The sequence below is a fragment of the Oncorhynchus kisutch genome, linkage group LG29 (genome assembly GCF_002021735.2).
Source record: "Oncorhynchus kisutch isolate 150728-3 linkage group LG29, Okis_V2, whole genome shotgun sequence".
NCBI lineage: Eukaryota > Metazoa > Chordata > Actinopteri > Salmoniformes > Salmonidae > Oncorhynchus > Oncorhynchus kisutch.
This window is the reverse complement of record NC_034202.2, coordinates 14,669,249-14,680,703: the sequence shown is the minus strand read 5'-3', so window position 1 is coordinate 14,680,703 and position 11,455 is coordinate 14,669,249. Positions and strand designations below refer to the sequence as shown.

At 40.4% G+C, this 11,455-nt stretch overlaps 1 non-coding gene across 1 annotated transcript; it reads right to left on the bottom strand.

The window, feature by feature from the left end:
* Positions 1-9,037: 9,037 nt before the first annotated feature.
* Positions 9,038-9,116, bottom strand: LOC116358358 (small nucleolar RNA SNORD72). Its single transcript, XR_004206257.1, has one exon. It is a non-coding gene; the product is annotated as a small nucleolar RNA SNORD72 (small nucleolar RNA).
* Between the last annotated feature and the right edge of the window lie 2,339 nt (positions 9,117-11,455).

The following is an 11,455-nucleotide window of genomic DNA, read 5'->3' as shown; positions in this document are numbered from 1 at the left end:
TGGAGCTTTTCTGTATTTGAATTTGGCGCTCTGCAATCTCACTGGATGTTGACCAGATGGGACGCTAACGTCCCACATACCCTAGAGAGGTTAAGAAGCAAGCGAGAGAAAAAAATGCATGGCTTTTAAGAAAAACATACCTCCACGAATACTTTGCTAATATTAAATAGTTTTTCCTCCACTCAATACCCCATAATGACAAAAATAGCACATAAATGACAAAAAAACAGAAATAGCATAATAGTCAGAGCCCTTTTAGGTGTCATTTGGCAAAATCCAAGTGGGCTGTCACATGCCTTTTACCATAAAGGCCTGATTGGTGGAGTGCTGGTTGTCCTTCTGGAAGGTTCTCCCATCTCCACAGAGGAACTACAGAGCTCTGTCAGAGTGACCATCAGGCTCTTGGTAACCTTTTTATTTATTTATTTATTTTACCTTTATTTAACTAGGCAAGTCAGTTAAGAACAAATTCTTATTTTCTATGACGGCCTAGGAACAGTGGGTTAACTGCCTGTTCAGGGGCAGAACGACAGATTTGTACCTTGTCAGCTCGGGGGTTTGAACTTGCAACCTTCCAGTTACTAGTCCAATGCTCTAAACACTAGGCTACCCTCCCGCCCCACCTCACCTCCCTGACAAAGGCCCTTCTCCCCCGATTGCTCCAAACTTCTTCCATTTAAGAATGTAGGAGGCTAGTGTTCTTGGGGACCCTCAACACGGCAGACATTTTTTGGTACCCTTACCCAGATCTGTTCCTCAACACAATCCTGTCTCGGAGCTCCACAGACAATTCCTTCGACCTCATGGCTCGATTTTAGCTCTGACATGCACAGTCAACTGTGGGACCTTATATAGACAGGTTTGTGCCTTTCCAAATCATGTGAAATGAATTAAATTTACCACAGGTGGACTCCAATCAAGTTGTAGAAACATTAAGGATTATCAATAGAAACAGGATGCTCCTGGGCTCAATTTAGAGTATCATAGAAAAAGGTTTACCTTAGTTTTATTTTTATTTTTATACATTTGCAAAAAAAATGTAAACCTGTTTTCAGTATGTCATTATTAGGTATTGTATGTAGATTGCTGATTTTTTATTTATTTAACCTATTTTAAAAGGCTGCAATATAACAAAATGTGGAAAAAGTCAAGGGGCCTGAATACTTTCCGAAGGCACTTTATATTCAGCATGACATTCATGTAAGCGTTTATAATAGAATTATAACCAAAAAGTAATTTGAGTTGCACTCATAACTTAGCTATGATAGCAATATATTTAGACTGCCAGCCAGCAACCCGGGGAGTCGAAATGCAATCTGGGAATCGTAGTACGCTGTGTTAAATCCACTGTATTTCTATGGTGTGAAGACTATTGCAATAAAGAAGCTTCAGAAATGAACTTATCAAAACACTACATTAAATTATTTAGCTATAATTAACAACCGGATATTATGGCTATAGATTAACAAATGAACCGTGTATCAAATTACATTTGAAATCAGTTTAGGCATAACAGTAAAATTGTTTTGTATGCTCCGAGTCTCAGATATGGTTTTGCATAAGGAAAATGATAGTTATTGTTATTTAATAGGGTGTTTTATTTTTTGAAAGAAATTGAATATAGAACAGAAGAGGTTCTATTTGTTATTTTATTTGTTCTACCAGTTATCAACATATTTTGCAAAAAAAGTGATGCCCAGTGGTTGTTTTGTGACTAGCTAAATATTTTTGCCATGGTATTGAGTATGGTGATACTAAACCTGGTATCGAAGTAAAACATTCTGGTACTGTGACAACACTTCAGCAGAGCATCAACCACCACAAATGTAGTCTCATTGTAGAATGACCTGCATGTCCTTCACATTTGATTAACTCAGGCCCATGAGAACCACAATCCTGCAGGTTTACATTTTTCCTTGCACTAATGTTACTGATTGGCTGGAATGCACCATGGTCACCACGACCCTCAGATGTCTCAGGCGGCCGGTCCCAGTGGTGTTCCTCCTCTTGGCCTTAGCGCTCCAGTTGTCTACAGAAAGAGACGACAGGTCAAATGGAAACTGCAGAAAAAAATCTCACAAAGCAGGAGCAATGGTTATCATCAGCAAACATTCCCGAAATATCCTTAATTTGCAGATCCTTGACAATAGAGTACCATTGCATTAATGGAAACCAAGACTTCAGGGCAGGCCTGGTTTTAGCTGTACGTGTTAGTCGCGTAAGAGACAATTATAGCATTTTAGTAAACCTTAACCTTTTTCCGAACCTTAACCTAATTCTCCTAACCTGCCACAAGTTTTTTTTCTTTTTTGGACAGCATATGTACAGTTGAAGTCGGAAGTTTACATACATTTAGGTTGGAGTCATTAAAACTCATTTTTCAATCACCCCACACATTTCTTGTTAACAACTATAGTTTAGGCAAGTCGGTTAGGAAATCTACTTTGTGCATGACAAGTCATTTTTCCAACAACTGTTTACAGACAGATTATTTCACTGTATCACAATTGCAGTGGGTCAGAAGTTTACATACACTAAGTTGACTGTGCTTTTAAACAGCTTAGAAAATTCCAGAAAATTATGTGATGGCATTAGAAGCTTCTGATAGGCTAATTGACATCATGAGTCAATTGGAGATGTACCTGAGGATGTATTTCAAGGTCTACCTTCAAACTCAGTGCATCTTTGCTTGACATCATGGGAAAATCAAAATAAATCAGCCATCCCTCTTGTAGACCTCCACAAGTCAGGTTCATTCTTGGGAGCAATTTCCAAATGCCTGAAGGTACCACGTTCATCTGTACAAACAATAATACGCTAGTATAAACACCATGGGACCACGCATCCGTCATACTGCTCAGGATGGAGACGCATTCTGTCTCCTAGAGTTGAACATACTTTGGTGCGAAAAGTGCTAATCAATCCAAGAACAACAACAAAGGACCTTGTGAAGATGCTGGAGGAAACAGGTACAAAAGTATCTATATCCACAGTAAAGCAAGTCCTATATCGCTCAGGAAGGAAGAAGCCACTGCTCCAAAACCGCCAAAAAAAGCCAGTCTACGGTTTGCAACTGCACATGGGGACAAAGGTCGTACTTTTTGGAGAAATGTCCACTGGTCTGATGAAACTGTTTGGCCATAATGACCATCGTTATGTTTGGAGGAAAAAGGGGAAGGCTTGCAAGCAGAAGAACACCATCCCAACCGTGAAGAACGGGGGTGGCAGCATCATGTTGTGGGGGTGCTTTGCTGCAGGAGGGACTGGTGCACTTCATAAAATAAAATATGAGGATGGAAAATTACGTGGATATTGAAGCAACATCTCAAGACATCAGTCAGGAAGTTAAAGCTTGGTCGCAAATGGGTCTTCCAAATCGACAATCATACTTCCAAAGTTGTGGCAAAATGGCTAGGTATTTTGCCACAAGGTATTGGAGTGGCCATCAAAGCCCTGACCTGAATCCTATAGAAAACTGAAAAAAAAACATGTGCGAACAAGGGGGCCTACAAACCTGACTCAGTTACAGGATGAATGGGCCAAAATTTACCCAACTTATTGTGGGAAGCTTGTGGAATGTTTGACCCAAGTTAAACAATTTAAAAGCAATGCTACCAAATACTAATTGAGTGTATGTAAATGTCTGACCCACTGGGAATGTGATGAAAGAAAGAAAGCATTCTCTCTATTATCCTGACATTTCACATTCTTAAACTAAAGTGGTGATCCTAACTGACCTAAGACAGTGTTACTGTCAAGTTCAACACAAGAAAAACAATATATTTGGGCTACACTGCACATTATTACATTTGACACTTTCTGCCTGCGGACATATGTTCTTCAATGTGCCAGCAGAGCATGATACCTTTTGTTGGCATAATTGATCTCTTTCAGGCAGAGTACACCACGCATACCCCTTTTTATCCACTCCATTGAAAAAGTGAGAATAGGGAAAGTGTGTGGTGTTCCTGTCACATCTAGTTGCATCCAGCTTAAAACTTCACTAGGGTAGGGGGCAGCATTTGGAATATGATGAAAAGCGTGCCCAAATTAAACTGCCTGCTACTCAGGCCCATAAGCTAGGATATGCATATAATTAGTAGATTTGGATAGAAAACACTCTAAAGTTTCCAAAACTGTTAAAATAATGTCTGTGAGTATAACAGAACTGATATGGCAGGAAAATCCAACCAGGAAGTACTATTATTTTGAAAGGCTGTTTTTCCATTGAAAGCCTATCCACCATACAAAGACTTAGGACCCAGTTCACGATCTCTATGGCTTCCTCTACATGTGACCAGTCTTTAGGCATTGTTTCAGGCTTTTTACTCTGAAAAATGAGGGAGACACACCGCTTTCAATGAGAGGACAGTGGAAATTTCCAGACATGAACCAAGCGCGTGATCGGGAGCATTGACGAAGCTTTTGTTCGGTTTAAATATTATTTATTATTTACGACAAAAACAACCTGAGGATTGCTTTTCAACATCGTTTGACATGTTTCTACTATCTTTTATTGTACTTTTTTGACTTTCGTCTTGGTGTTGAGAGCGCACATTGTGCCTTTGGATTTCTGAACTAAACGCACCAACAAAACGGAGGTATTTGGACATAAAGATTAACTTTATTGAACAAAACAAACATTTGTTGTCTAACATGGAGACCTGGAAGTGCCAACAGATGAAGATCATCAATGGTAAGTGATTCATGTTAATGCTATTTCTGACTTTTGTGACACTCTCCTTGATTGGAAAATGGCTGTATGGGTTTCTGTGACTAGGTGCTGATCTAACATAATCGTTTGGTGTGCTTTCGACCGTAAAGCCTATTTGAAATAGGACACTATGGCTGGATTTACAAGAAGTGTATCTTTAAAATGGTGTATAATATTTGTATGTTTGAGGAATTTTTATTATGGGATTTCTGTTTTGAATTTGGTGACCTGTAATTTCACTGGCTGTTGTCTGTACCAGACAGGTTAAGCCACGTCCAGCTACACTTGTTAAAACATTTTTTACCACATACTGTAGAGGGAAAACATTTGTTCACAGATAGTTCGTTAGCTAGTTAAACATTTCACACAGATTGCCAGGGTCCAGTAAGCAACTATGCGACTCCTTGCCGTTCAAGTTATAATGTTACCAGTTAATATTATAGCGAATGGGTAAGATTACTAACGTTAGCTCATCTGATGTTAACGTTAGCTAGCTAGCGTTAGCTGTCTGACTGTATTAGCCAGCTAATTTTCACACCATAAACTCAATTATTTGATCAGTTAAATTGGCTAACGTTGGTCAACATTTCTCTGGTTAGCTAACGGATAATTCAATCCAGCTAGCAATCGTTCAAGGGACGCGCTGCTGTCAGTTACCTGGCAAACTTATGGATGCGAAACTGATCTTTCCACTCTCCCCTGTCTTTACAGCTGATGCTGTAACTAGCAAATTGATAGTCTCGTCTCTCTTCAGTCGCGTGGTGCATTCGGTTATGTGAACGATTGGCTGATCCACAATCTCTGTGCCTATTGCAGCTGAGAGAGGCTGGACTGAGGGCTTGTAGGCCTGTTGTAAGGCAGGTCCTCACCAGACATCACCAGCAACAACGTCGCCTATGGGTACAAACCCACCGTCGCTGGAACAGACAGGACTGGCAAAAAGTGCTCTTCACTGACGAGTCGCGGTTCTCTCTCACAGGGGCGATGGTCGGATTCACGTTTATAGTTGAATGATAGTCGAGGCTTGTACTCTGGAGCAGGATTGATTGGAGGTGGAGGGTCCGTCATGGTCTGGGGCGGTGTGTCATAGCATCATCGGACTGAGCTTGTTGTCAATGCAGTCAATCTCAACACTGTGCATTACAGGGAAGACATCCTCCTCCCTCATGTGGTACTCTTCCTGCAGGCTCATCCTAACTTGACCCTCCAGCATAACAATGCCACCAGCCATACTGCTCGTTCTGTGCATGAATTCCTGCAAGACAGGAATGTCAGTGTTCTGCCATGGCCAGCAATGAGCCCGGATCTCAATCCCATTGGGCACGTCTGGGACCTGTTGGATTGGAGGGTGAGGGCTAGGGCCATTCCCCACAGAAATGTCCAGGAATTTGCAGGTGCTTGGTGGAAGAGTGGGGTAACATCTCAGAGCAAGAACTAGTAAATCTGGTGCAGTCCATGAGGAGATGAACTGCAGTACTTAATGCAGCTGGTGGCCACACCAGATACTGACTGTTACTTTTGATTTTGACCCCCCCCCCCTTTGTTCAGGGACACATTATTCCATTTCTGTTAGTCACATGTCTGTGGAACTTGTTCAGTTTATTTCTCAGTTGTTGACTCTTATGTTCGTACACATTTTTACACGTTAAGTTTGCTGAAAATAAACGCAGTTGACAGTGAGGGGACATTTCTTTTTTTGCTGAGTTTAACTATTAAGTTAATCCAAAGCTTGCACTAGCGAACTTTCAACATTGTATAAAATATTCTGGGCCCTCAGAGTTTCAGGCTATTTATGCAAGGGATAAGACGCAGTGCTGACTTGGGCAGGAGCTCACAGGAGCAGAGTACCAGCACCTCAAATGTTCTACTGCTTGAGCTCCTGTTCATCGTATTGAATATTAGCTCAAAAGTATTGTGGAGCTCCTGCACCTAAATATAAAACAGTGCCAGCACCCAAAATGAGTACCGGAACCTATTTCTGTCCAAGTCCAGATTTGATAAGAAGTATGATGTTTCCACTGGATCAGAACATGACATTTTTCGATTTCACACAGAGTGGTAAGCTGGAAAGATTTTTCAAACATATTGAGGAACTATTGTAATTCTCAATGGATGTAAAAACAGACTTTGTTTGCTTACTGTTTGAGGTGAAGAAAACATTACTTTGGGAAGCTCTCCAGGCCATTAGTGGTGGTGCGTTAAGCCAATCAGAAATACTTACAGATCCCCCAAATGTGCACAGTTATATGCCTGCATTTGCACGCAGGCCAGGTAGCCTATAAGCCTACTTCTATGCGTGTGCGTCCTTACTCAACATTGACAGCCTCCAAACAAAAGACAATGGCTAAATTGTCAAAACTCTTAAATGTAATGAAATAAATCAAAACTTGTTGCATTGCATCATAGGTTGTGCACTCTTCAAATAATGTGACCACTCAAACACTGAGAAAGGGGAACATTTGGGAGGAGCATGGCTATGTGGTAGAAGAGCTCAATTTGGCCTCTGCATGCCTATGGAGGCTTCGCTTTTGCATCACACCCTCCAGCCTCTGACCACATTTTCAGATCAAGTCTAAATGGGCTTTTAGTCTAGGCTTCCGCAATGTATTAGTTCACGGAGCTGGGTGCAAATATATAAACACACACACCCACTTGACAAAAAAAATATTGGTCGATCAACAGCCTAATGACCAAACAATCGACCAATTGGGGTCAGCCCTAACAAATGCCCCAACAGCCCCAACATTTTTAAGCTTACATTTGCCCGCCGGTCAGGTAGCCTAGGCCTAGTTCTATGCGTAATCAGGTTTGTGTCCTTACTCAAGGAGTGCTCTAAAACAAAAGACAATGAATAAATTGACAATCGTATATGGAATGAGATAAACCAAAACTTTTTCCTCACAAGTGTAGACTAGGTTGTGCGTTCTGCAAACAACATGTCCACTCCTACAATGACAATGGTAAAACGAATAATAATATATTGAATGCATTAACAGAAGTTACCATAACTAAACAAACATTGTAGATTAGAAATGATGGTAATTAACAGTAACTGTACTACTGGTATGCCACCTCCGCAATGGAATAGTCCACTCAGACAGGTGTGACTCAGACAGATGTCTTGTGTGCACTAACATACATATATATACATACACCACTGCTCAACAAAAAAAAATATTGGTCGACAAACTGTCTACTAAACGGGGTCAGCCCTACACACCTGTCAGGTGGATGGATTATCTTAGCAAATGAGAAATGCTCACAAACAGGGATGTAAACAAATTTGTGCACAAAATTTGTGAGAAATAATTTATGCGCATTGCATATTTCTGGGATCTTTTATTTCATCTCGTGAAACATGGGACCAAAAATGTACATGTTGCGTTTATATTTTTGTTCAGTGTATTCTTTTTCACTGTAAAAATAAACAAAATATAAAGTATGTAAAAACGATAAATGGACACACAGATATATAAACATATATACATATAAACTAAATCTTTGAAAATGAACAAATCCCCAAAATAATAGCCAGACAGTCGGGAGAATCAAATCCCCAAAATAATAGCCAGACAGTCGGGAGAATCAAATCCCCAAAATAATAGCCAGACAGTCGGGAGAATCAAATCCCCAAAATAATAGCCAGACAGTCGGGAGAATCAAATCCCCAAAATAATAGCCAGACAGTCGGGAGAATCAAATCCCCAAAATAATAGCCAGACAGTCGGGAGAATCAAATCCCCAAAATAATAGCCAGACAGTCGGGAGAATCAAATCCCCAAAATAATAGCCAGACAGTCGGGAGAATCAAATCCCCAAAATAATAGCCAGACAGTCGGGAGAATCAAATCCCCAAAATAATAGCCAGACAGTCGGGAGAATCAAATCCCCAAAATAATAGCCAGACAGTCGGGAGAATCAAATCCCCAAAATAATAGCCAGACAGTCGGGAGAATCAAATCCCCAAAATAATAGCCAGACAGTCGGGAGAATCAAATCCCCAAAATAATAGCCAGACAGTCGGGAGAATCAAATCCCCAAAATAATAGCCAGACAGTCGGGAGAATCAAATCCCCAAAATAATAGCCAGACAGTCGGGAGAATCAAATCCCCAAAATAATAGCCAGACAGTCGGGAGAATCAAATTCCCAAAATGATGCATTCAGGAGTATTTTTGTCATGGCAGCCACCATTGATTTCCTTATGTTCGAATCACCCAGATAGCATAAACCACTGTGATACACACCCTAGGTAAACAGATGTGGGGACAAAAAAAATCTTTGCCTAATTTGTCATCCTATGTGCATGCATGGAGAGTTGGGGGTCTTGTCTCAGTCACAAAGTAAGAATCACTGAAATTCATATGTTCAGACATTTGTATTGAAAACATCATTGACAAGACACTGGGTAATAAATATGAACTGACTCATGCTGCACTGTCACACATTCAAAAACAAGTCAACAAGCCAAGCAGTAAAGCAAACAAAGTGAAAGACAATGCACCAACAAACCTAGGTATTCAATATTGAGACAGAATACCCACAGGTCTGTGACATCTTGGTGATAATATAGTAGTGATGTGCCGTTCGTAAACCATTCATTATTTTTGAACGACTTTACTGACAGGATTAATACTTGCCTCTCCGGCTCAGGAGACAAACTGTATCATGTGCTCATGGAAAAATAGATCATGCATGAAGAAAAACGCATGTTTAGAACTGATAATTGATTGCATGGTGAAAGAATGAATGCTATTAATTGGTTATTGAATGTTAGATGACACAGCTTTGTAAAACCAGAACATGCCTCTGCTCAACACTTTAACATGAGAATGAATCGTTTGGGGGGGGGGGCTGCAGTTCGCAAACAATATTGTGCTAATCTCCCTGTCAAGCCAAAGGCCTTATTATTATTTCCTGATAGTTTCTGGTTGAAAATTCAATTTACACAGGACCTTCTAATTAGCAGGCATTTCATGGGTGGACTTTTGGTTTGCCTGGTGACATCACCAGGCGGTATAGTTTAATAGACCAATAACTGAGAGTTCCAAACCTCTCTGCCAATAACATCTAGTTTTCAGGTCACATATCCCTCCCATTAGGCCCCTCCAATTAGGTCCCTCACTCAGACCACTCCCAGACATTCCAAGCAATATTTTTGTTGCTTTTTGACCTTTTAATGGAAAACTATTAAAGTAAGCTACTTAACTGTTACCCAGAAATGATTTGATTGAACCCCTGGACACTTCCCCCACTGGGTACAGACATCAATTCAACATCTTTTCCACATTGGTTCTCAACGCAACTTCATTGAAATGATGTGAAAACAACGTTGATTCAACCAATGTGTGCCCAGTGGGCCGTTTCACACTGTGTATTTAAATACTGTATCACCAACAGTTCATTCTAATATTTCTACGACTGTACATTGTATTTCAGTGACACTGTTTATACACACACACCACATATTTACAGTTGAAGTCGCTAGTTTACATACACCTTAGTTAAGTACATTTAAACTCAGTTTTTCACAATCCATGCCATTTAATCCTAGTAAAAATTCCATGTCTTAGGTCAGTTAAGATCAACACTTTATTTTAAGAACGTGAAATGTCAGAATAATAGTAGAGAGAATGATTTATTTCAGCTTTTATTTCTTTCATCACATTCCCAGTGGGTCAGAAGTTTACATACACTCAATTTGTATTAGGTAGCATTGCCTTTAAATGGTTTAATTTGGGTCAAACAAGCTTCCCACAATAAGTTAGGTGAATTCTGGCCCATTCCTCCTGACAGAGCTGGTGTAACTGAGGTTTGTAGGCCTCCTTGCTCACACATGCTTTTTCAGTTCTGCCCACAAATTTCCTATGGGATTGAGGTCAGGGCTTTGTGATGACCACTCCAATACCTTGACTTTGTTGTCCTTAAGACATTTTGAAAAACTTTGGAAGTATGCTTGGGGTCATTGTCCATTTGGGATGGTGTTCTTCAGCTTGCAAGCCTCCCAATTTTTCCTCCAAACATAACGATGGTCATTATGGCCAAACAGTTCTATTTTTTTTCATCAGACCAGAGGACATTTCTCCAAAAAGTATGATCTTTGTCCCCATGTGCAGTTGCAAACCGTAGTCTGGCTTTTTCTATGGCGGTTTTGGAGCAGTGGCTTCTTCCTTGCTGAGCGGCCTTTCAGGTTATGTCGATATAGGACTTGTTTTACTGTGGATATAGATACTTTGTACCTGTTTCCTCCAGCATCTTCACAAGGTCCTTTGCTGTTGTTCTTGGATTGATTAGCACTTTTCGCACCAAAGTATGTTCATCTCTAGGAGAAAGAACACGTCTCCTTCCTGAGCGGTATGAGGGCTGCCTGGTCCCATGGTGTTTATACTTGCGTACTATTGTTTGTACAGATGAACGTGGTACCTTCAGGTATTTGTAAATTGCTCCCAAGGATGAACCAGACTTGGAGGTCTACCATTTTATTTTCTGATGTCTTGGCTGATTTCTTTTGATTTTCCAATTATGTTAAGCAAAGAGGCACTGAGTTTGAAGGTAGGTCTTGAAATACATCCACAGGTACACCTGCAATTGACTCAAATGATGTCAATTAGCCTATCAGAAGCTTCTAAAGCCATGACATCATTTTCTGGAATTTTCCAAGCTGTTTTAAGGCACAGTCAACTTCGTGTATGTTGGGGCGGCAGGGTAGCCTAGTGGTTAGAGCGTTGGACTAGTAAAAATT